We start from the raw sequence: 26,792 nt of genomic DNA on the forward strand, positions 1-26,792 counted from the left end.
AGATCATGCCTGAAGGCTTCTGTGAGGCAAGAATGGAGGATTCCTGTGATGACTGAGTCACATCTAGACTGCACACAAGGAACTTTCTTGCTCAAAAAAAAAAAAAAAATCTTTGGTCTAAAAATTCAAAGTTTACATCATGCTTGACATAAACTAACTGAAAAGCATAATATATCTAGGCCAGTCCTATTAGAATTTCAAACTTTCAAGAGAACGACTCACAAATTTTGAAAAAACAATCAGATCATCCACAAAGAGAGAAAATTTAGCCTGACCCTAACTACACCACCACACTAAGCAGTACAATGGAGTACCATCTGTAGAGTTTTGTTGAGACAAGCAGGGAAGGATGTGCCTTCAGAATACAAGATCTAATCAAGATTTTTCTGGCTAGAAAGGAACTTACATTATAAAATCTCATATAGGGGGTAATCACTATGTGTCTCAATGATCTGAAAAAGCTTAATGGAAGTGTTATGCCTCAAAAACAGGCTTTGACTAGAAGGCAAAAGACATAGGCATTTCTAGGTATTTTGGAGAAGAAGTGATCTTAGAGACGATGATATGTAAGGGGGAATTATTGAAGGTGAAGTGATCAAAAAGCTAACAAAGAAACTTGAGTCTTGATTGTAGATTATAAGAAAATGAGAATTATTGGAGTTTCATGAGGAAAAAGCGACATGAAGCCAACTGTTTCTCAAAACAAAGCTGTAGGGAATAGACAGGAGCAACTAGAAACATGGGGCTGAAGGGACAATGCAAAGATCTAAGACATGATAATGACTGCCTAAACCAAGATGGTGACAATGGGGGTAATTACAAAGAGGTACAGGTGGGAAGGAATCATTTTGACAAAAGATCTGCTGGGGCTTCGTGTTAGGGTTACAGGGAAGTGATAAGAAAGCTAGTAAATGGTTGTACTGTTAAGTTCTGACTCAAGAGTTGAACTCAAGTTTATGCACTTATCATAAGATGCCTGAAAAACTCCACACTCAGTAAACTAATAGCAAAATTACCAGTAACCAACCCTTGAATTGTTCAGAGTATATCTAACCATTTTGTAACAATTATATTTCAGAAAGGCAGAAACTGAGAGAAAAAGTAACAATACATTTACAGACCAACAGAAGGGTGTAAATAATAATCTTCAAAAAAGAAATGGGCAAATACTTAAAGGAGTATGTACACATGAGAGCTATATAACCAGAAATTATGTGAAGGAAGATACAAGAGCAAGGAATTAGTAGTGATATGGGAGAAGCCGGGTCAGTTCCATAGGTTTACAGTCTGTGTAAGAGAAGTTAATGGAGTTGGAAGAATTCTTCCTGAGCTACCTAGACAGGAGTTTTTCACAGAGGTGACCTAAAACCAGCTACTCTGATCGGGATTTTGCAAAAAGGAATTAAAAGTGTTTTAGGTATTGAAATCAATATCTCCATCTTTATGGAGAGGATTGTGGGTGATGAGAACTAAAAAAGGCAGTGATTCAGGTAGTCCACCATTTTAAATTTTGTTGACAGGTAAGAGAGAAGAAACTAAAGACAATTCTAAAGTTTCAATTCAAATGACTAGAAGAATAATGATGTCATGAACATAAATAGCAAACTCTAGAAGGGAGTTTGATTTGGAGAGGAACATGAATTTAAATTTAAACTTGCTGAATGTGAAATGGCAGCAAGACATCCAAGTAGAAATTTATTACAGGCTGTTGGGAACCTGGAACTGGAGCCCATAGCACAGGCCTGGACTTTAGGATAGCAATAGGTTTTGGAATCAGTTTCAAGAAGGGATATTTAAAACCACTGGGGTTCTAAGAGAAAAAAGTAAAAACAGAAGAAGGTCAAGGAAAAAACTTTAAGGAAATTCTACATTAGCATCAAAAATAGGAAGAAGAGTCTTACAGAAAACTGGTGAAATATTTAAGAGGAATTAAGAGAATAGATCAAAGACATCAATATAAAGAAACTTTTAAACATGAGTATATGGTCAAAATATACTGAAAAGAGAGTAAAGATTGGGGAAAGCTTGCTGCATTCGCTTGGATAGAGATATAGCAATTATAATAGAGACCCACATTAACAGTGGTTTAAACAAAATGGACATGTATTTCTCTTTCACATTAGTAGCCTGCAGGAGGATGATCCTGTTTTATAAGGTTGTCAGAAAGCTAATCTCCTTTGAGCTAATCTCTTATTGCTCCATTATTCCTAGGACATCACCTTCTTTTATATGGCTCAAGATGACTCCTCACAGCACTCACATTCTAGGAAGCCACGTGGAGAAAAAAAAGGAAAGGAAGGGAGTTGTGATTCAGAAGTGGTACGCATCACTTCCTTCCCCTCCCTTCACATTCTGTTGGCTATCACTTAGTCATATATCTTTGACTAGATGAAACACAGTCTATAGCTGAGTGGTCATATATTTAACAAAAAATTCTATTATAGTGAAAGAAAAGGAGAACAAATATTCACCGTTACTGTTACTGAATTTACTTAGAGTCTGATTTAGATGACCATTCTCTATACTCCCATAATAACAAATCATAGCATATACCACCACACTGACCTGTATTATTTTGTTTAAACATTTCCCCTTTCAGACTATCAGCACCTTGAGTGCATGAACTATGACATATTCTTATTAATATCTATTGTTTCTATTATCTTATCATTTATCAATAATATTTGGTGAATAAATGAATGAGATAGCTTTAAAAATAGATCCGGTATTAGAAAAACTTTTGTAATTTAAATAAGGGATAAAAAAATTGTTTCCTCTAGTGAATGTGAGAATGTTCTGGCATTCCTTGAAATGATTACCATAACAGGCACTGTGATGTAGACAAAGAAGAAAACAGTTTCAGAGGTGAAAAGAACATCTAACTGAATTGATCAAAATAAAATGTAAGGAAAGTACAGAAGCTCAGTATCTGTCATGTGGATAAGCACAGTAAAAACCTGTCTGTGACTTGCACGTTAGTGTTCTGAGCCTAGAAAGCCCCATTAGCCTAAACTTCTCCAGGGCAAATGTGGATGTTTTTAAAGTATTTATTTGCATTTAGCATCTGTGAGGTATTTTGTGTGCACACGCATGTGTGTATGTGTATGTGTGTGTGAATGAAGCACCATAAAATAGATATTTCTGATTATAGGTTTATAAGTTTCCACCGTAAAGATCTCAGTTTGTGATTAAAAAACAAAACAATGTTCACCTATGATTCTAAGTTGCCTTGAAATCAGGAGGTGCATCTAAGTGAATAGTTACCATAGCCAACACTTGGTTTTCAATTATTCCTTTGACAGCTTGGTAACACATGTACTGAGCTCAAGGACTATAAAACCAACTTGGCCCCCCAGAAGAGAGTTAGCAGTGGCAAAACTAGATTAAAATTTGAGCCTCAAAGAAAACAAAATTGTCTGCTGCAGTCAGCTGATGGCATGGGGTATATAAGAACAAAATCTATATGCAAAAATTAGCACTAGGAGTACCTTTTTCTAATATTGTAAAGATATACATCTACTGGCAGCCAAAAATCACACTTAATGCTGAAATATTGAGTCAGTCTTATTAAAGTTCAGAACAAACAATGATGTTCTGGAAGTTCTGAAAAACACATTAAGAAATTGGAAGAAAGTACTAAGAGTACAAATAATTGCAGAAAATAAAATTATATACCCAGGAAATCGATCAAAAAATTAGAATAAGAAAGTTATAAAAAATGGCTGTGAATAAGACAATATATATATATTTGTATGCACATATATACACGTATACATATATATTATATATAGAATATTATAATCAACCAGTAATAATCAGAAAATAATATATAATAAGCAGGATGCTTCATATAGACAAAACAAAATTTAAAATCATACAATATACAATATATAGGAGCAACATTAATGGTATATATAAAATCCATATGAATAAGATTGTGAAACACAGCCAAGCAAGAGGGTCAAATATACCTGTTTTCCTATGGTAAAGTTAGATATTATTGGTCATTATAGATGCTACAGATATTATTGGCTATTAGAGGAATAAATTCTTAATTAATTGGTTTGGTATAGTTTAATATAATTTGCTTTAATGTAATTCTAGTCAAACTCTCAATATTTAAGATACAATTCTAATAAGTAAGATGATGATAATATAAAATAAAAATTAGGCAATTTTGGGTTGTAGAAGATATTTCCAACCATAATTACCAAAAACAGATACCATAAAAGAAAAGATATTAATGTAAAACTTCCATACCAAAAATCCACACACAAGAAAAATAATGGCAAAAAACAAACTGGAAAAAAAATTTAACTTTTTGACTTACAAATAGCAACATATTCTTATGGTAGACTTTGCTAATGCTAATGCCTGTCCTATATCTACTTTCTGCTACTTCTTTGCTTCCAGATCCCATATTGTGTTTGGCAGCAACATGTCAACTATTTTCTTTACTCTTGTAGTTGGATGTCCCTGTAACCATGTTTGGTCAATGAGACATAAGCAAAATTCCCTGGATGGGGCTTCAGGGAAAGCCATGTTTTCCTTATTGAAAGGAAGAGGGTAAGCTGCCATGTGCGTTTTGCCATTGAGTCTTCCTGTCTTCCTTTTTGATATCTCAAATTGATGCCTGGAGGTGTAACGGCCATCTTTGACCATAGGAAAATAAAAGTCACACACTAGTAAGAGTGAAGCATCAAGAGGACAATCTAGTTCCGTTAGTGCCTGCACCAGACCTGAAATGCCATTGCTGAACTTGTTATGTGAGAAAAAATACCCTTATTTGGTCAAGCCATACCATCTGGTTTCTGTTACATGCACTTAAGCCAAAAGAAAAAAAAAAAAAAACCTTAGTATTTTAACAACTTTAATTTTTTAAAGAAAAACATGAACACTCTAACAGGAAAGAAATGAACTGAACACACAAGATATAATTTTAAAACTACAAAAGTCAAACATGGAAAATATTGAAAATCATTAACAAAACAATTTTTAAACAAATTACCATTATTAAATGATTAAGATGCAAAGATTTTTAAAAAAGGTAATATTCAGTGTGGTGGTTGTTGTGAAAATGTTATCAGATACTGCTTATGAAAGTGTACATTAGTAAAACCTTTCATAAGGCTTTTTTATTGTGCTGCTTTTAACTACAAAATATGCCTATTCTTTGGGTCATAGGTGCAAATATAAAATATAAAACTTCTAGAAGAAAACATAAAAGAAAACCTTGTGACCTTGGGTTAGGTGATGAGTTATTAAACACAAGTCTAAAAGCATACTTCGTAAAGAACAAAAAAAAGCTGAGTTTTGTTTTTTCCAAATAAAAACTTTTACTCTGTGAAAGACATTGTTAAGAGAATGAAAAGTCAAGCCATAAGTCAGGAGAAAATATTTACAGATCACGTATCTCAGGAAGATACATCCAAAATATGTAAAGAACACTCAGTCATTGTAGATAGAAATGGAAAATGGTCAGTCACTTTGGAGAGAAGTTTCTTGTACAGTTAAACATATGCTTATAATGACCCTGAAACCTAAAGTGCATTAAGAATGACAGAATTAGAACTATTAATACATGCAACCAAATGGATAACAAATATAATGTTAAGAAAAAGAAGCCAGACACATGAGTATACATGATATGATTCCATTTATGTAATGTTCTAAACCAGGAATAACTAGTCTATGGTGTTAGAATGACTATGACTCTGTGGAATAAAGTGTTTATTTGAGGTGGGAGGTGATTTATGAGAAGACTTCTGGAGTGCTAATAATGCCTTGCTTCTTGATCTGGAAACTGTGTTCACTCTGTGAAAACACAAGCTGCCCATATATAATTTACAAACTTTTTTGAAAGAAGTTTTCCTTCAATAAAACGTTTACTAAAAGAGAGGAGAGTGGATTGATTAAATTGTCACACATCTATGCAACAGAATATCCTTCAACCATTAAAAATATAATATATTATTTATAGAAAATATGTTCAATAAAAGTAGGAAAAGAAAGAAATTACAAAAGAATGTGGTTTGACCCCATTTTATAAAAATATTAAAAGTACATATATAAACAAAGATCTAGAAAACTATACACTGAGATATCAGTTTTGGTTGGCTCAGAGATGCTATACACTGAGATATCACTTTTGGTTGGCTCAGAGATGCTTTGTGTTCCTTGCAATACTGTTCATTGTTAAATTATTGCGTGATGAGCAAATATTAATTTGTATGAAAATAAATTTTAAATTCATGTAAAAAAGTAAAAATGGGGCCCTTGGCACTACAAAATATCCAATGTAACATAGCAATTAAATGGTGTAGGAATAAATATATGAATAAATGGAAGAGAATCCAGTAATAGACACAAATTTTTATATGATAAAGGGAACGCTACAAATATGTATCAAAAGGAGGAGTATTTCATAAATAGTTCTAGGAGAATATTTGGAGAAAATATTAAGTCTGTATACCTTATGTGACGAATCAAATTCCTAAAAAATCTAGAAGTAACTGTAAAGAAAAATGAAGCCATAAAAAATATAGAATAGAATAATAGAGGTAAATATCATTCTCTGGTTGTGAAAGGACTTTATATAAAAGACTTGATTACATAAAATGAAATGCTCTTTTACTTCAAAAGAAATCATCATCAAGATTAAAATGCAAACAAATTGGGAAGAATGGTTGGTATAAATATGACATATAAAGAGCATGTATACTGATATTTAAGATCTTAGAGAAACTTATAATAAATGCATAGAGATGCTCACAGGAAAAATAAGAAAAGAACATGAAAGTCATGAATCACAGAAAAGAAAATGTACATGTCTAATAAACAGAGAAAAGATAGCTACATGAGGCCTAGTCATAAAACATCCCTCCCCAAAACTAATGCAATGAAAAAGATTAAACAAAGAAAAAAATGGCATAGGAGAAATCTGTTTTCAGTAGCAGCAACCAAACAAGAAAAGAATTATAACCTAATAGCAGAGAAGCACTTTCATTTCCAGCCAAGACATGAGTGACCACATTTTGCCTTCTTAACTGAAAGAATTGAAAACAGGACAAAGTGTATAAACAGTTTAATACATCAGTCATCAGACAATGAAAGACAATGATCAGGGAGAAATGAGAAATAAATAAGATAATCCTTAAAGCTGTTCCAACTTACTATCTTAAGAGAGTACCCAGGCTACTATTCAGCAAGGGGAAACCAAGGCAGAACCCGCAGATCTCCACAATCAAGGAGATAGAACTGGTATTCCGGAGAGAAAAAAAGCAGCCAGAGTTCTCAAAGCACAGAATATTATTAGAGAGACAATAGCACAGAGAATTCCAGACATCTTCAGAAAATCCATTTTTAGTCTTCAGCTTATTACTGATTAGTATTCAATATGTGCTTAGGAGAAAAGCACTTGAGGACAGAGAAACAACCTCACAAAAAGATTACGGAGAACAATCCCAGGAATTTACATGGGGTTGGGGGTAGTTCCTGTTCTCAATAGCTAGAGTATAAGAAATTTCATAATTCATAAGGCATCCAGCAGGATACTCAGAAGAGTTTTGCCTCAGTAGTGGAAAAATTATCCACAGACTAAACAATGCTCTGGTCTCATCTAACAAAGCTTAAGTGCAAAACCCAAAAGAATCCAACTTTTTCCCAAGTAACTTTACTGCGTCTTATAACAAAGCTCAAGAATATGTGTAGGAATATAAAAATACACAGCACTCAAAAAGGTAAAAATTTTAATGCCTAACACCTAATCATACATTATCAGGTATGCAAGAAGTAGGAAAACAGAACCCATAACAAGAAAAAAAAATCAATCAATCAAAAACAGCCCAGAAATACTGATACATGAGATAGAATTAGTAGATGAGGTAATCAAAATGGCTATTATTACTATATTCTATATGTTCAATAAACTAGAGAAAAAATGAATACATTAATTAGCAACATACACACATATATAAATATATATCATCAACAACAGATTAGACATTGCAAAAAAGATTAATGAGCTTGAATATAAGTAGAGATTAGTGAACTTAAATGCAAAAGAAATTATCCAAAATTAAACATGGCAAAAGATTGAAAATAAAGGAACAGAGAATCAGTAAGGTAAGAAACAGGTTTTAAAATATTCAAAGAAATATTAATTGAAAATTTTCCAAATATGATGAAAACTATAAATCCAGAGATTCAACAAGCTCAAGGTATTCAAAACAAAACAACAACAAAAAAAGCAAGAAACTACACTAAACCATATCAAAAAACATTGATTGAAACTACTGATAAGAACAACTAGAGAAAAATAAAACACATGACATACAGAGGAAAAAAATATAATGATGACAGAATATTTCTCATCAGAAACATACAAGTCAGAAGAGAATGGAGCAACTCTTTCAAGGCAATGAAAGAAAAAAAAACTATCACCACAAAATTCTATTTTTAGGGTAGAGGGAGAAGAAGTTTTCAAAAATAAAGGCTTTTTCAGACATTCAAAAGCTGAAAGAATTCAACAGCAATAGACCAGCACTATAGAAAATATGAAAGGAAGTTCTTTAGATAGAATAAAATGATGCCAGATGGAAATCTGGAAACTGCACAAAAGAATGAAGAATACTGAAGACGGCAATTTTGTTGGTTAATATCCAAAATTTTTTCATTATCTAAATATCAATAACAGTTAACCAATTGTTTAAAGCAAAAATAATAAAGCCTTTTAGGATTTATAACATATGTACAAGTAAAACAGAGTGATAACACAGGTATGAAGGAATAAGATAGAACTTTACAATCACAAAATTCTTATACTACACATGAAATGGTGTAATATTACTTGAAGGTAGACTGTGAAAGTTAGTCATATATTTTAAACTACTAAAATTAGACAATAAAGAGTTATAGAAAATAAGCTCAACAAAGAAGATAAAGTGGAGACAAAAAATAATCTAAAAGATGGCAGAAAAATAAAAGAAGAATAAAGAATAGATGGAACAAATAAGCCCAACCATATTTACAATCACATTAAATATAAATGGTCTAAACAGCCCAAATAAAAGTCACAGGGTGTCAGATTAGATAAAAAAGCAAGATATAGCTGTATGATGCCCACAATAAACACACTTTAAAGATAAAAATATGAATAAATAGTAGCAAAAGAATGGAAAAAAGATATATAAAAAGAAAACAGGAATGGTAATATTAATATCAGACAAAGTAGGTTTCAGGTCAAAGAATAGTAACAGGGATGAAAAGCATCATTTCATAATAATAAATGCATGAATAAATCAAGATAAAAACAGTTATGAACCAAAATATACATAGAGTAGAACCTAATAGTACTTCAAGGAAAGAAAGAAAATTCAGTTATAGCAAGAGATTTCAACCCCCTCTTTCAATAGATAGAACAAGTAGGCAGAATATCAATAACATTGAGGAGATGAATAATGCTGCCTATCAACTTCACCTAATTGATGTTTATAGAAAATTCTACTCAATGACAGAAAAACACACATTCTTTAAGTACACATGAACATTTACCAAGATAGCAGAAATAAATGAAAATTAAAATATAGCAAAATTATAGAATGCAGATGAAGCAGTAATTAGAGGAAAACTTATAGCACGAAAACTGTACTTATATGGGAAAAGAAGAAAAGTTTCAAATTAATTATCCAGCTTTTACATTAAGAATCTCATTAAAGTAAGAAAATGAAGGGGGAAAAAGAAGCAGAAAAAAAGTACTACAGAGTAGGGGGGGAAAAGTCAATGAAATAGACAACCAGAAAGATAATAGAAACATCAGTAAAACCAAAAACAGGTTCTTTGAGATCAATAAAATTGATAAACCTCTAGTTTCATTAACCATGGAACAAAGTACAGAAACAACTATTAATATCAGAAATTGAAAAAGAGATATTAGTGTAGATTCTACAGGTATTAAGAAGGGAAATAGGGGAATATTTTAAACAATATTAACCAATTATTTTAACAATTAGATAAAATGAATGCATCTCTTGAAAGACACAAAATACCAAAGCTCACTCAAGAAGAAATAGATAATCTAAATAGCCATATATTGGTTAAAGAAATTGGATTTTGCCAGGTATGGTGGCTCACGCCTGTAATCCCAGCACTTTGGGAAGCCAAGGCAGGCGGATCACCTGAGGTTGGGAGTTTGAGACCAGCCTGACCAACAAGGAGAAACCTCATCTCTACTAAAAATACAAAATTAGCCAAGGATGGTGGCACATGCCTGAATCCCAGCTACTCGGGAGGCTGAGGCAGGAGAATCCACTTGAACCCAGGAGGTGGAGGTTGCAGTGAGCCAAGATTGCACCACTGCACTCCCACCTGGGCAACATCTTAAAAAAGAGAAAAAAAGAAATTGGATGTGTAGTTTAAAATACTTCATGCCTAAATTACTTCACTGTTACATTCAATGAAACATTTAAAGGATAAATTATAACAATTCTACACAAACTCTCCCAGAATTTGAACAGAAAATTTTACTTTACAACTTATTTTATGAGGCCAACATTATCCTGATACCACAACCAAAGACATGGTAAGAAAAGAAAACCATAAACCAATACCCATACTGAACATAGATACAAACATTCTGAACAAAACTTTAAAAAACAAATTCCACAACATAAAGTATACAAAAGACAATTATAGAATATCCAGTTTGTGTTTGTCTCAATAACACAAGGTTGGTTTAACATTCAAAAATCAATTCGCATTATTTACTATATTAAGAGACTGAAAATGAAAAATGATATTATTTATTATATCATATATAAAATAATACATGATAATATCAATAGATACTAAAGAGATGAACTCTCAGCAAAGTAGAAATAAAAAGGAACTCTCTTAGCCTGATAAAGGGTAACTGTGTGCAACTTCAGGTAATATCATTCTTAATGGCAAAAGACTGAATGTTTTCCACTTAAGAATAGAGCAAGGGAAAGGTGTTTACTCTCACCACTTCTTCTGGACATTTTACTGGAGGTTCTAACCAGTGCAACGAGGCATGAAAAATGAATAAAAGACAATATGTTGGAAATAAAGAAATGGCATTAATTGCCTATGTAGAAAATTCCATACAATCTACCAAAAACATCTAATAGAATTAATGAGCCTAGCAAAATTCTAGAACATAAGATCGATATACAGTAATCAATTGCAATTCTGTGTACTAGCAATGAAATTAAAAATCAATATCATTTATGATAGCATAAAATACATATTTAAGGACAAACCTGACAGAATATGCACAAAACTTTTATACTGAAAACTACAAAACATTGTCAAGAAAATCTAAGGAAAGTCTAAAAAAGGAGAACTACACCATGTTTATGAATCAGAAGACATGATATTGTTAACATGTCATTTTTTCCATAAATTGACCCATAGCTTCAATGCAATTTCAATCAAAATACCAATAGGTAAAAATTTCAAAGAAAAAGAGAACAAATTTAGAATACTAACATTACTCAAGTCCAAGATTATAAATTTATATCAAATAAGTGGAAGAGAATAGAAAGCACTACAGAAATAGATCCAGTTATATATTGACAGTTGACAGTTGATCATCAAAGGTCAAAGGCAATTCAAGGAAGAAAGGATAATATTTTCAACAAATAGTGATAGCACAAGTGGATATCCATAGGCAAAAATTAAAAAATAGTAACCTTTAACCCATGCCTCACTGAAGACATAATGACATTCACGCTGAGATAAATTATGGGAAAGAGCCAGTCACACAAAGAGCTAAGGGACAAGCATTCCAGGCAAAGAGAACAGCATGTATAAAGGGCCTTAGCTAAGAAAGAGTTTGGCATATTTAAAGAAGAGAAAGAAGGTCATTGTAGCAACAGCCTAAGAAATAAGAAACCGAGATAGAAGCAGAGAGACAGAAAGATAGAGACAAGATAATGCAGCACTTAAATTTTGTTCTAAGTGCAGCGGAGGGATATTGATTGATGAGTTTTAATTTGAGTAGTGAGATCATTTGTTTCATGTTTTCGTCTTCTACTGGGTTATTCCCATCAGTGTTCTTTCTCCCATTTTAAAATGCCTACAAACAAACTAAAACATCAACAACAACAACAACAACAACAACAAAAACCCTTCTCTTGATCTTACCTCGGCTGCCAGCTACTGAATCATTTCATCGTTCCCTTTCGCAGCAATGCTCCTCAAAACATTACAATTTCTAATTCCTCTCCTCCCATTCTCTCTAAATCTCGTTCCTAAACTTTTTATTATGGAAATTTTCAAAAGAAAGGAGAATAGCGCAATGAACTCCCATGTACTCATCACCAGCTTTAACAACTATAAACTTCATGATTTATAATTCTTGTTTTATCTATATTGTTATCAACTCCCCCACCACATACAGGATTATTTTTAAGTCAATCCATGGAATCCTGTCATTTCATCTACAAATATCTAAAAATAAAGCTTTTTAAAATACAATCACAACATAATTTCACCTCAAAACATTGACCATAATTCCTTAACATTATCAGATAATCAGTGTTCAATTTTCCCATTTATGTCATAAATATTTCTTTAACAGTCTGTTGTTTGATTACAATGAAGTTTATACTTGCATTTGTTATGTATCTTAAATGGGGTGACTTCATATTTTATTGTCCAAACTGGGACCTAACTAAGAGTAAAAAGGAGCACTATTAATAATTGTGTCAGAAATAAGCATAAATCAGGATAATCTGATTTATGCCAGCTGAAAGACATGGTCACCTTATTCCTAAATCTATTTTAATCCATGTGATTCCCCTTCCTCTCTGGCTTCTCCTCTTTCTCCATCCCCACCTCCATGCAATGTATTTGTTGAAAAAAATCAATCCCTTTGTTCTAATTTTCCACAATCTGGAATTTGCTGATTGTATTCCATGTTGTTTCTCTCTTACATGCATTTTCTAAAAATGATTAAGTAGACCCAAATCTGATTTAGGTTATTCTCTTTTTGTTGTAGTTGTTAAACACTTCATAGGTCATATTTCTTTGTCTCAAAACCTACACAGAAAGTCTTTGCTTTCAGCCATCCAACAAAACTGCTCCTGTCAATGGCCCCAACTCTATTGCTGAACCCAATCTTCATCTTATTTGATTTATCAACTAATGACTTGCTTCTGGTCAATGCCCTTTTTTCACTTTTTTTTTTAAACCCCACACCTTTTGCTTGTTTTCCATCTTCACTGTTCTCACCTTCTTCATCTTTTTTATTTTGTCTGAGTTCTCTTCTCTCTGGCCTCTTAATTTTAAAATACCATAGCACTCAATCCTTGGTCCTCTTCTCTTTCTTACATTCACTCCCTTGACGATCTCTTCCAGTCTCCTGGCTTTAAATGCCATTTACATGCTGACAGATTCCAGCTGAGTGCTCTTCCAGAATTTCAGACTTGCATAGCCCACTGACTACTCAACACCTCCACTCTGATGTCTAATATAAGTATATCAAATTTAACATGATCAAGACTGAAACTCCTGATCTTCCCACTAAATGTATTCCTTAATCTTTTCTATCTCATGTTATGACAGTCCCATCTTTTCTGGTTGCTTGGTCCTAAAACCTTGCAATCATCTTTAATATCTCTCTTTCACATCCCACATCAAATCTATCAGGAAATCTGTTGGGTCTATCTGCAAAATAGGTCCAGAATCTAATTACTTTACCTCTCCCATTACCATTCTTGTCTAAGCCCCATTATCTCTCAGCTAGATTACTGCAATAGCCTACTAACTTATCTTCCCACTGTAATCTTATCCCCTAGTGTTTATTCTCAAAATATCAGCCAAAATGATTCTTTTAAAATATGGCTTTTATTATGCAAGTCTGTTACCAAAACTATCCGATAGTTCTTCCTTCCCTTTAGAGTAAAGGCCAAAGTTCTTACAATGTCCCACAAGGCTCTCCATTCTCACTCATAACACTGATCTCCTCCTCTTCTACACTCCTCCTCCCTCACTCAGGCTTTCTTGATGTCTCTCAAACACATCAGATATATTCTCATTTTAAAGAAAATTACTGTTTTTTGTCTAGAACATTCTTCTCTCAGATGTCCACTGGTTAACGCATGAAATGATCCCCTTCTCATTGAGACCTATCCTGACCTATTTAATATTGGATCATCACTACCCCGCACTCTCTAGCCCCTTTATCATGCTTTACTTTTAATTTCTCCACAGCATTTACTATCATCTAGCCCATTATATATTTACTTATTATGTTGATTACTTATTGTCCATCTTCCATAGAAGATGGAAGAACATATAAGCTCTTCAAAGGCAGGGATCTTTGTTTTGTTCCCTGATGACTTCCAGGAGCCTTAAACAGCCTGATCCATGGTAAGCCCTTCATGTACTCAATCAAATGTTTGTTAAATTAACATTGAATGAATAAAAGAGTACTCTCACTACTCTGTGAATACTAGATTTCAGTGGGCAAATATTTAGAAGGCTATTGCAATCATCTAGATGACAGACACTAGTAGTCTGGTCTAGAGTGGTAGCAGCATAATGGAAAGAAGTGGAACACTCCAAATGTAGTTTGTAGACATTTATGATGATAGATTGGATGAGGAGTCAGGAGGTAGAAGAAGGAAAAGAATCAAGAATAAGCTTCAGATTTCCTAGATGATAAACTGAGTGGCCAGTTGTGCAATGGGATGGTTAAGAGCGGAGGAAAGAGATGAGGGGTGGATCAACAGTCCATACTGAATGGTAAATTTCAGATACCTGTGAGCCATCCAAGAAGTAATTTCAAGCAAGTTGTCAGATAGAATGGTCAGATTGAAGATCTTGGCTATATTTAGAAATGTTAGAATTATCAATATAAGAGTAGCAATTAAATCTACAGGAATAGTAGATAAAATGGTAGATATATTTTTATCATTTCTTAAAAAGAATCTGACTCTGGTGTGTGGATTTGGGTAAAAGATACCAAGAAGGAGCAGTTAGTAAGGTAGAAAAAAAGCAGAGGGAAGTAGCATCATATGAGCCAAGAGATAAAGTGTTTCAGAAGTTGTCAAGTGCACTTTGGTTTTGGTAAAACAGTCTTCATGGCATCATTGGTGGAGGCAACCTCAGTGGAGTGGTGGGGTAGAAGCCAAATTATGTCCCAGTATATCACTATGCTTCCTTGGAATTTTATTAATCCCATACCTCAGCAGGGAGTAAAATTCTCATAAGCTTTCAATCAAATCAGGCCAATCCAACTACACACATCCACTCGAGTAACAAACTACAAGGAGTGGTGGACAAAGCAAGTAATATGGATCCAAGTTGCCTTTTGAATCTATAGGGCAGGGTAGGTATGTTGGGCTAGTAGTAGCACCAAGTAGTACCACCTTAGCATCATCAAATCTAAAGAGTGGAGAGGATATTGAAGGAATGTCCAGGGAAAGAAAATGCACAACATGCACATCTAGTCTAATCAATCATAGCATTTCTTCCTCATAAGCTTGGATAGTGTCAGAGGCCTGCAGTGCTCCAGGCAGTCCTTACAACTTGACCACATTTGGCACAGGAATTCAACGCATTTGCTTTCCCCATCCCAAGTCCCATCCCAGTCTCACCGCCTTGTCTAATTTCCTCTACTTCACCTCCACAAGACCAGAACAGTCTACTAGCCTCTGCTTCAATAAGCACAGGGAACGTCTGTGTTCTTCTTTAGGTTGAGCCAAATGCTGCACCTCACTATCTCCCACTCCTTAGAAGTTATTAGAACCTTAAAAGTCACCATCATCTTTTTTAGTCCTCACATGTCAACCTTTCAGATATTTGAAGACAACTATTATGTTTCCCTTAAATTTCTTTCCTCTCCAGTAGAAGCAACTTCAGCATCTTTACCAAAGGTTCCTAACATTACATAGTTTCTACTTCATACCACCTCATTCACTTTTATCAGCACTCCTATTTTCCTGAAAAACATATACACCTCTACTACCACCTCCACCACCATGTTTTACATGCCCAGAGCAAACTAGAAAACTAGAAGGCTGGCTCCAAATAACAAACAGAGTAAAGCATCTATTTCTAACTTACATTTAGTCCCAGCTACCAGATGCTAGAAGTTTTCCCCCAAGGAGAGTGAGGGAGTGTGAACAAGTCTAAAGGGCTCTATGGAGATAAAGGAGATCATGCAAAGCAGACATTCGTTCCAGCTGTTGCAACTTCAGCAGTCTAACTACTGAGCAGAACAGATGATTCATTCCCAGGACGTTTTTCCCTTGGGCCATGTGGATTTATGGATTGAAATATCTAGCAGAATAAAAATAGGTTCTGAATAAAATTACAGCATATTGAAGATGAAAATAAATTTGGCTCTAACAGCCTAATAAAACATACTAAGCTATCTTTTAGCCGATTTTTACATAAAGAAAACACTATTATCAACCCCTCTTAAGAATTTCAGAGGAAAAAATTTTACCTGATTTTTCAGGTCTCTTATGAGTTACTGTATCAGAGCCATATGGGGAATTAATAAAAATAAAAGCATTATATTTTATTTCCAAGTAGATTTTAAACTCCTTAAGGGCAAGGGCATTTATTTTCATATATTTTATCCAGTGATTAGAAAATAAAAAAATATGTAAATTATGTGCTTATTTTCATAAAAATAATGAATGAATAAGTGATTATTTCCTATAAGCACAGGAAATAATCTTAAACTTTTGGTTAGTCTTCATTGTCTTTATTGCTGGGTCTGCAGAAACAACCAACAATTTCAAACTGTCCTTTGGAAATGCATCTCTTGTTTATGTCACTAATATAAGCAACTTGTACACATCATATAGAAAAGCACTGAGGCCTTCCATTTGCACAAAAGACCTTATTTCTTTATCTACTCTTCTTTCTTGTCTTTCGTATCTTTGTTAGTAGCTTTTTATGTTCATCAGCAGTTTCTCTTACATAACATTGTATTACTCAGAAACATCAGCTGTAGCCATCTCTCTGTAGGATTTCATGAGTGTTTTAGTTGGATTAGGTTGAGAGATTCTCAGCCTTGCTTTTCTTATTTTCTCTTTCTTTATTCAGTGCTTAACCCCATTGTTCCCATTTCCAGTAAGTCTCATCACTTCCAGTATTAAGAAAGGATGCCTCACCCTGCCTTAAATCCCATACCTCATGAGGTACAGGTCTGCTGGCCATATCTAAAGCTTTAAGTTCATAAAGCTTTTTGCATAAGAAGTTGTCAATAGAACCTTGGCAATGGTTGAATGATTTGAAAAATTAAATTAAAATACTTCATAAGGGTGAGTTTAGTCAATCTTGGCTTTAATCTTTCTGAGAGAAATGCTTATCAAAATGAAAAATCCTTAGGACAAAGCCATTTTCAAATTATGGGCAAGAAACTGGAAAAGGAATTGTTATCCTCTTAAAGACACAGGGATACAGAGCAAAAGACGGATGCTCTCACTTTGTGAGTAAATATTGTTTGAATTTACTTAGATAAATTGCTACATCCCCTCACCTTTGGCCGGAAGACTCTGTGTAAAAGCGTTCATGTTCTTTCATGCTGCAAACACAAAATATTTTGTCAGATGGATTTCTCTTCAATTTTATGACACTCACTCCAGTTATGTCAGTATTTTCACAATAATCTTTATAACACTACATATGTGTACATGTGAGCGAGTATGCATAAATCCATTTGCATCAACACTTGTGAGATGTGAACTTCTTGATATTTTATTAACCAAAAGGAATTATGCCTTTTCCTTAAAAGTAAGCCAAAGAGAATCTTAACATTTTAATGCTGCAAAGTTCCCCAGAGATCATATAGTTCCACATCATCATTTTACAGATGAAGTAACTGAAGCCCAGAGGTTAAATGACTAGGCAAATATTATAGAGAGCAATATAAATGGCTTTGCAAACCTCAAAGTAGCTCATTCATTGGCCTGCAATGACCCTGGTGCTCTCCCACCTGATCTTAAATTCCCATTAGTCTCACAATGTTTCACACTTAAAGAGTTTATATCAATTAATCAATAGAGATTAGGTAAGTAGAATCGTGTTCTTTTATGGACATTGTTAAAATTGGGACTAAAGAAAAATAAATTAAGCACCATTTGTCCTTGATATTCCTTTCCACCTGTTTCTCATCTTCTTGCTTTTTTCTTTTGCTACCTTAGAGGTCTCTTTATTTTCTGAAGTCTTCTAGCACCACTCCTACTGGAGTTTTTAATTTCCTGCAGTGATCCAGATCTTTCTACACTGATTGACTAACCAAACTTAAAATCATGTGCTATTCATCTACATAACCAAACCCTACTATGGTGAACTACGATCTACAGGCCACTACCATTTTCCCCAGTCCTTCAAAATACTGACTTACCTATAATGTCTTGGCATTTCAAATATTAAGGCATGAGTAGGATGAGATATATGTTCCCCACATCTCATAGCTTTAAATATTGATCCTTTGAATATAGTAATTCTAGAACAGCAATGACTCCTTCGTAGGTGTGCTCCTTCTCCAAACTCAGCCCCTGCTGTGTATCATCATAATTCTTACAGTTATTTTCTTTGTTTTACAACTGCCCCTAGCTGTCTTCCACCAGACCCTATCAATATATCATTATCTTTTTCCCCTTGACATTTTCCTGTGTCAATGGCAAGGTTTCAATTAAGGAGCATTTGTTCTTATGAATTCTTCTCTGACTAACCTAACAGTCTCTATTTTACAATACTAATACAGTTGTCCCTGCTTATCCACAGTTCACTCTCCACAGTTTCAGTTTCCCCAGTCCAAAAATATTAAGAGATTCTGAGACAGAGAATGAGAAAGCACACATTCACATAATTTTTATTACAGTATAACTGTAATAATTGTTTTATTATTGTTGATCTCCTATTGTGTTTAATTTATAAACTGCATTTTACCATAGCTATGTGCATATAAGAAAAAACATAGTATGTATAGGATTTGGTACTATATGTGTTTCAGGCATCCACCGGAGGTCTTAGAACATGCCCGTAATGGATAAGAGAGGACTACTATATGTCATTTATCCTTCCTCACCTTATGCTTTGTTTTTTTAAGGTCAGCTGAAGTCTCTTGACCTTAATAATGTAGACAATTTATTTTCACCTTACAATAGTTATAAGAATAAGCCAGGCATGGTGGCTCACGCCTATAATCCCAGTATTTTGGGAAGCCATGGCAGGCAGATCATTTGAGGCCTGGATTTTTGGACCAGCCTGACCAATATAGCAAAACCCCTAAAATACAAAATACCTTCTAAAAATACAAAAAATCAGCTGAGTGTGGTGATACACGCCTGTAATCCCAGCTCCTTGAGAGGCTAAGGCATGAGAATCACTTGAACCCAGGAGGCAGATGTTGCAGCAGGCCAAGATCATGCCACTGCCCTCCAGCCTGGGCAACAGAACAAGACTGTCTCAAAAAAAGAAAAAACAAAAGCTGTAAGAATAATTATAATAAACATTCCCTGAATAATCCCTATATATCAGATAGTTCACTAGACTAACAGTGTACATGCTTTGTCTCATGTAATTATTTCAACAATACTTTATCTACACACTATTAATATTTCTTGATTTATTGACATGGAAACTGCTGGGTGTGATCTTGGGCAAATTATTTGCCTTTCTCAGTCTCTCTAAAATAAGCATGATAATAATACCTACCTCACTGAAGATTCAATGAAATAATTCACATAAGATATTTATCACAGTGCCTAAATTACAGTAAGTGCTCTACAAATGTTAGCATTTATTGAATAACTTATCCCATTCATACAGCTAGTAAGTGCTAGAGCCAGGGATCAAAGCTAGGCAGTCAGCTTCCAGAGACACACTCTGCTAACTCTAAAATGGTACCAATAAAGCACTTATAAATGATGGCTGGTATGGAATATGATTAGCCTAGATTCTGAAGCATGAAAACAGGTATCTACTTACAGTCTGCTTTTCCAAAATAAACTTAAGTTTGATCCCTTAAAGCTTATTTTTAATTTTGCCATCTCCTTTAGCAAATGTAAAACTCTGCAGCCGTGTTTACATTTATGGAACACATAAATGTAAACACGGTTGTCAAAGACAAACCTAAGTTCAAGACAAAATTAAGAAAGGGTGTTTGTTCATAAACTTGCAGCAAGGAAACTTATCTTTTGTTTCAGCAGGGGTTCAGAAGTTTTAGAAAGGAGACTAAGTTGTATAGAGGAAATACTGAAACAATCCGATTGGCAAGTGTTCTATTAAGATGGGATTTTTAGAAGTAGCGAAAACTTTCTAATTGGTCTTCAGATAATTTGGCAGTTCTTGGTTGACTGTAGAAAGGCAAGCAGCAGTTGGGGGATGTTTCAAAATGAGGATGTGGAGTGTTTGATGTGTGGAGCTGAGGACTTTCTAGGCTGGCCATTTTTTGAAACAACTAGGTTTGATGGTGGCTGTTACGGTAGATCATTTCTCAACATTCCCAAGTGATGTCCATCACAACCCTATAAGGAAGGCAGGGCAGCCATTATCACTCCTTTCATTGCCAGTGAACAAAGTGTAGCTGATGAATTAAAGTTTCCTAAGGCCACATAGCTATAATATTAAAGTGAAGAACCTGGACTACGATCTAGGTTTTTCACATTCCCTGTTTCTTGCATCATGTCACACTGATGTCATACCTTTTTTGCCAACTTAGACATTTTTGATTAAAAGAAAACTAGCAATCCTTTATTTAATATAGAATCAAAAGGTATTATCATCATATACTATAAAAAAAAGGCTTGGCGATCATTTTTAACTCCACTGACCATTAGAAGAAAGTTTAAGAATATAAAAGCTGCATGCAATGTTATTTAAAGAGTTTTTCCTGTTGACCTCTGGAAGAAAGATTTGCTAATCTGAATGATCTTTTGCCTCTCCTAAATATCCTTACAACCATGTACAGAGTGTGAAAGCACTACTTTATATATAAATGCACTATGTATAAGATGTATTTTTCTTATCTTTAACCTTTTCTAAGGCTTATTCTGCACTTCTTATTTTTCTTTTTGACAACTAAAGCTATTGAGTGAGAAGAAATCTTTCTTGTAACTGCTAAAGTGGTCAGTTAAACACATAGGGACTTTTTCTTCCTACACAAAATTTCTTCTCCATTTTTGCAAAGGCTAGCCTTAAGCAATGTCTTCTTGCTCAAAAATTGCATGACATAGTGGACAGCCCTGAGTGGATTGAGGTCATTTAGGTGCCTGAGCAATAGAGAAAGTACAAGCAACTTGCATAACCAGTTTTTGTGAATACCTTAAAAATACATCTGCAGAGTTCACATCCTAAAACTTTTTGTGTCCATTAGCTTTAGTAACTGTAGAAGAAAACGCAGTCCTTGCATCACCACAATCTCGATTACTTCATCCTCTTTCTCTCCCTTGCCTCTAGCTTCATCAATGTGAAGATTATTGATGCCAGCAAGTGAATTAAAGGAATTAAAGTCAGAATTCCCCCCAAAATTATATCTATTTCATTACAGAAATTAGTGGTAATTACTATAATCCATCTTTGGTAATGCAAATACATTTTCTGAAAATTGCAAAGAAAATGAAGACTAAGATTTATATCAAAAATCTACACAAAAGGCTAGTATAATCTCAAAGTGTTTTAACTCAATTGCTTATTTTTTAGGATGGAATATGTTTTATAGTTTGCTATTAGCACACATCAAAGAAAAATAAAAAGAGAATTTCAAAGTAGTAGACTATAAAGGAAAACTAAAGCTTTTCTATGATTAGTGTGAATAGTCTGGGGAAGGGAGGAAAAAAAGACCAATAAGCTGCTCATTCCTGAGGCAGTGCTTCATTGGGCTACTGAGAGAAACAAGCCAAGCACTGAGATGAAGGTATTCCAAAGAGAGAACATGGTAGCTAGGAAGTGCCTTGATTTCAAGCTAAGATTTTTGTTGATTCATGGAAGCAGTGAAGGGTTAGTGATAAAGGTAATGAATTACACCATAAACTTATCTCTATATTCTTTTTTCTAAATTATCATTAGAATTAAAATCACCTGTTGTAAGACTTTTATTCCTTTTTTTTTTTTTTTTTTTTTTTGTTCTTGAGAAGGAGTCTCACTCTGTCACCCAGGCTGCAGTGCAGTAGCGCAATCTCATCTCACTGCAACCTCTGCCTCCCAGGCTCAAGCAATTCTCCTGCCTCAGCCTCCTGAGTAGCTGGGACTACAGGCACCCACCACCATGCCCGACTAATTTTTGTACTTTTTGTAAAGATGGGGTTTCACCATATTAGCCAGGCTGGTCTCGAACTCCTGACCTTATGATCTGCCCACCTCGCCCTCCCAAAGTGCTGGCATTACAGGCGTAAGCCACCGTGCCCAGCCAAGATTTTATTTTCAATAAAATAAAAATATATAGAAAAATGATGATTAAGTCGTGAAGGCACAAAAAGTACTATGACTTAGAAATCCTAGAAAATCATTCTGGAACTTAAGCCTCTCTTTTTGGAAGTATTGGCAGTAGCAGCTATTATCACCCAGTGGCAGTATATGTAGCTAGCTGAATAATCTTTTTGGAAAATGATATTAACTTCTCGAATGTAACATCTAAAAATAAAGGCAAAAAGTGATGTCTAATCTATTGCCAAGACACATTTTTTTTTGCCTGGGTTGAATAATGATGTGGTTGTCTGATCTCCCTTTGATTCCCCCAAATTAGTTAAATCTGGCAGCATCATTGTATTAACTCAGCCCAAAGTTTCAAGCATGTTTACTTGACTTAGGCCAGAACTACAAAGTTATCTGAAGGTCAATTTGTAGAATAGTTAATTGGATCATTAAACAGCTATGTAATTTAATTATTAAGAAAACTCAATTAACAGGGCTGTGAAATGATTTGATCACTTAGTCTATTTTTGCAACTAAACAGAATACAAGTCTATATATATATACACACATGCATATACGTATACATATATACACGTACATATATACATATATATGGAGAGAGAACAGATATATGTAGAGATATATATATATATAGAGAGAGAGAGAGAGAGAGAGAGATTTTTATTATGAAAATTGGATTATGGAGGCAAAGAAATCCTATGATCTGCCCTCTGCAAGCTGGAGACCCAGGAAAGCTGATGGTGTTAATTCGGTCTGAGGCTGAAGTCATGAGACCCAGTAGTGCCAAAGGCAGAATGTCATCTCATATACCCCATAAATATATATACCTAATATGTACCCACAAAAAAATTAAAAATTAAAATTTTTTAAGCCAGAAGAAGATGGATGTTCCAGTTCAAACAGAGAGCAAATCTCTCTGCCTTCATTCTGCCATTTTGTTCTATTTGGGCCCTCAATGGACTGGATGATGCCAGCCTACATTGGTGAGGGTGATCTTTACTCAGCCTACCGATTTAAATGCCAATCTTTTCCAGAAACACCCCTGAAATGGTATTTTACCAGTGATCTAAGCATCCCTTAACCCAGTCAAGTTGACACATAAAATTAACCATCATGCTTACCTTAGAATGTTTTTCTGTATACTTATTTCAGTTCCTTCAACTGTCTCTCACATGACAGGATCTATAAATCTACATTTTTCCTGGATTATATGGTAGAATTGAACACAATATTCCAGCTGTGGATTGATCAGCCTAATCAACTGTCTTAATTTGAATACTTCAGTTTTATTATTGTTATTTTAGATTCAGGGGTACATGTGCAGGTTTATTACTTTGATATATTGCATAATGGTGAAGTTTGGGATTCTAGTGTACCCATCACCCAAATAGTGAACATTATACTCAATAGGTAATTTTTCAACCCTCATCCTCCCTACTCTCCCTGCTTTTGGAGTCCCCAGTGTCTATTATATCCATCTTTATGATCTGTGTTTAGCTGCCACTTGTAAGCGAGAACTTGTGGTACTTTATTTTCTGCTTCAGAGTTATCTCACTTAGGATAATGACTTCTAGCTCCATCCATATTGCTGCAAAAGACATGATTTCATTCCTTTTTATGACTGTATGGTATTCCACGCTGTGTATACACCTCATTTTCTTTTTCTGATCATCTGTTAATGGATACTTGGGTTGATTCCATGACTTTGCTATTGGGAATAGTGCTGTGACAAACATGAGTGCAGGTATCTTTTTTATATGATGATTTCTTTTCCTTTGGGTAGATACCCAGTAGTGGGATTGCTTGGTTGAATGGTAGTTCTATTTTTAGTATTTTAGAATAGATGCTTCAGTTTTAAAGCATTTTCTTGAGCGTATCACCTGGAACCTAAGTTTGCGTTTACTTTCTAGAACATCTGTATCTAGTTATCAGCTAAGATTTTTGGCTACTAATGAGTCTGTGGCCAATTGAAATGCTTAAGTATTTTTGCTATATCTTCTCTTTTCTTTATTTGAACATCTTTGTTAATTTATTTGTGTATCTTCTACATTAATTCCTATCATGTTTCTATTTTTCACCTATAAATCTGCCAAAAATTTCTTGAATCAGCTCTATCATTCAGTATATCAGCTATTCCTTCTGGGTTATGTAACTTCAAATTGAACAAATTCACCACCTATGTCTTCAAGTCACCAACAAAAATGTCAAGCAGGTCAGGCCTAAGGTCACAGCCCTGCAGCTTGTCATTCAAAACACCCCTCCAACTTGATATCAATCCATTAATCAACTGCCTTTGTGTCATGAAATGCTGCAATAGATAAAAATCTACTCACTGGTATTTTGAATTAGCCTAAACTTCTATTTTACACTAGGGTTACATCATTGAAAGTAATTAAGTTTATATATTCGTTGTATAAAAAAAGATAGATGGAGCATTTTTTGGTTCATAGCTATGTATCTATACATAGTTATGTATATTGTTAAATATATCACAGGTATGGCTTAATAGGTATTTTTACTTAGGGTGACGCTAAGTTTAAGCAAAAGCAATGAATTTATTTTTAAAATCTAAGTAAAAGGACAGTGTATTAATATGGCAAATAAAGAAAGTGTTAAAAATCATTGAAATTAGGGAGTGTCTGGTATAAAGTTTTACAGTTTCAGTTTTCAATGCACAAATACATTATCTGACCCACATAAAACTAAAATAGGGAGCACATGAGAGACATTATCAAATGCCTTACAAAATACACAGGCCCTATTCTTAATCAGTAAGTTTCAAGAAAGGTAAGAGTTTGAAATAATTTTACTTATCCTTAGCAAAACGTTTACCAGTTACTAGTAATCAATATCTCCTTTATAGAAGTAGGAAGGGTTCAAATATAGCAATAGACATGTATACTTCAATTTGTTTTCTAAGGTGCTAACAAGCCATCTGTTTAATAATCTGCTTCACCATTATGTGTGGCCTCAAGCTTGTGAGTCTATGATTTCTAGATACACTCTTACATCCATTATGAAAATTGGGACATTTCCTATCTCCAGTCGTTTAACACTTCAACTACCCAAAATTCCTTCAAGATAACTGGCAATAACTCCTAAGTCACAGATGGATTTTTTTGTTTTGCTATTTTAGCATGTATTTCATTTGACCCCAAGGACTTGAACTAATTTAGACTATCTGCATGCACTCATCAGTCAATAAACATTTTGAACATTTACTAGATGCTAAGCAATATGTTTAAAATTGTTTCCCCTCGGGAACTTAGAGTTTAGCAGGGGACACAGATGTGTAAACAGTGCGTATTTATTTACAACATGACAAGTGCTGTAATAGGAATACATACAGAATATCATGTGAATACAGAATAGGAACTATCCACCTTTGCATGATTTTAAAAAGGCAGAGATATGTAAGCTGGGTCTTAAAGACCGTCCATGAATTCTGCAGGCAAAGAAAGATATTTATGATATTTATGCCAACAGATTAGTAAGGTCAATGATCGTTGAGAAGTTTGGAAAAGCTAGAACTCAAAAAGCATAAAAACATACTGTGAAGGGCCTTGTGTGCCATGGTAAGAAGTCTGGACTTAGAAATCATAGAGAACAAAAATAATGCTTAAGCAGTGGAATGACAAGATTTATTTTTAGAGAAATAATTTGTGAGAGTAAAGAAGTTATCTTCTTTACTGGATTGGAGGTTGAGGAGAGGAAATGCATCTCAAGCAGCAGCAAGAATTTTTTAAAAGGTTGCTGAGATAATGCAGGCAAAGAATGAGAGCCAGAATCAAGGTGCTATCATATTTTTGGCTTTAATTCCTTATCAACATGTTCTTCTCCTTCCAGTTTAATAATTATTTTTAGCCAGGCACATTGGCTCATGCCTGTAGCCCCAACACTTTGGGAGGCTGAGGTGGGTAGATCACTTAAGGCTGGGAGTTTAAGGCCAGCCTGGCCAGTGTGGTATAATCCTGTCTCTACTAAAAAAATACAAACATTAGCCAGGCATGGTGGCACATGCCAGTAATCCCAGCTACTTGGGAGGCTGAAGCACAAAAATCGCTTGAACCCAGGAGGTCAAGATCGCACCATTGCGCTCCAGCCCATGTGACAAAGCAAGACTCTGTCTCGAAATAAGAAATTTTAATAATTATTTTGATAGAGGAGGTAAAAACAAAAGAGTATTAAATTTACTATTTTTCCATCACCTGTTAACATTAGAATTTTCCCGAAGAACTGTCACTGTCTTGGTTTACTGCTATGCTAATTTTTTTTAATTTAAACAAGCAAAAGCCAGTGTTTTGTTAGTATCTTCTATAAGCTTCAGATTATACTAGCCTTTTATCCTTCCTGACACAATTATTATAGGT

At 34.3% G+C, this 26,792-nt stretch overlaps 1 protein-coding gene across 5 annotated transcripts in view; it reads right to left on the reverse strand.

Annotated features, from left to right (window-relative positions):
* The window catches only part of PEX5L (peroxisomal biogenesis factor 5 like), a 789,103-nt gene that overhangs the window by 625,886 nt on the left and 136,425 nt on the right, over positions 1-26,792 (reverse strand). Inside the window, exon 1 of one of the 5 annotated variants that reach the window (XM_058427075.1) lies at positions 17,522-17,546. The exons of the other annotated variants lie outside the window; for them this stretch is intronic. The gene's annotated coding sequence lies outside the window, so the exon portion shown is untranslated. Of the gene's footprint in view, positions 1-17,521; positions 17,547-26,792 lie in introns of those variants that run through there. 5 annotated transcript variants of the gene reach the window in all.

This window comes from Hylobates moloch, unplaced genomic scaffold (genome assembly GCF_009828535.3).
Source record: "Hylobates moloch isolate HMO894 unplaced genomic scaffold, HMol_V3 SCAFFOLD_13, whole genome shotgun sequence".
Lineage (NCBI taxonomy): Eukaryota > Metazoa > Chordata > Mammalia > Primates > Hylobatidae > Hylobates > Hylobates moloch.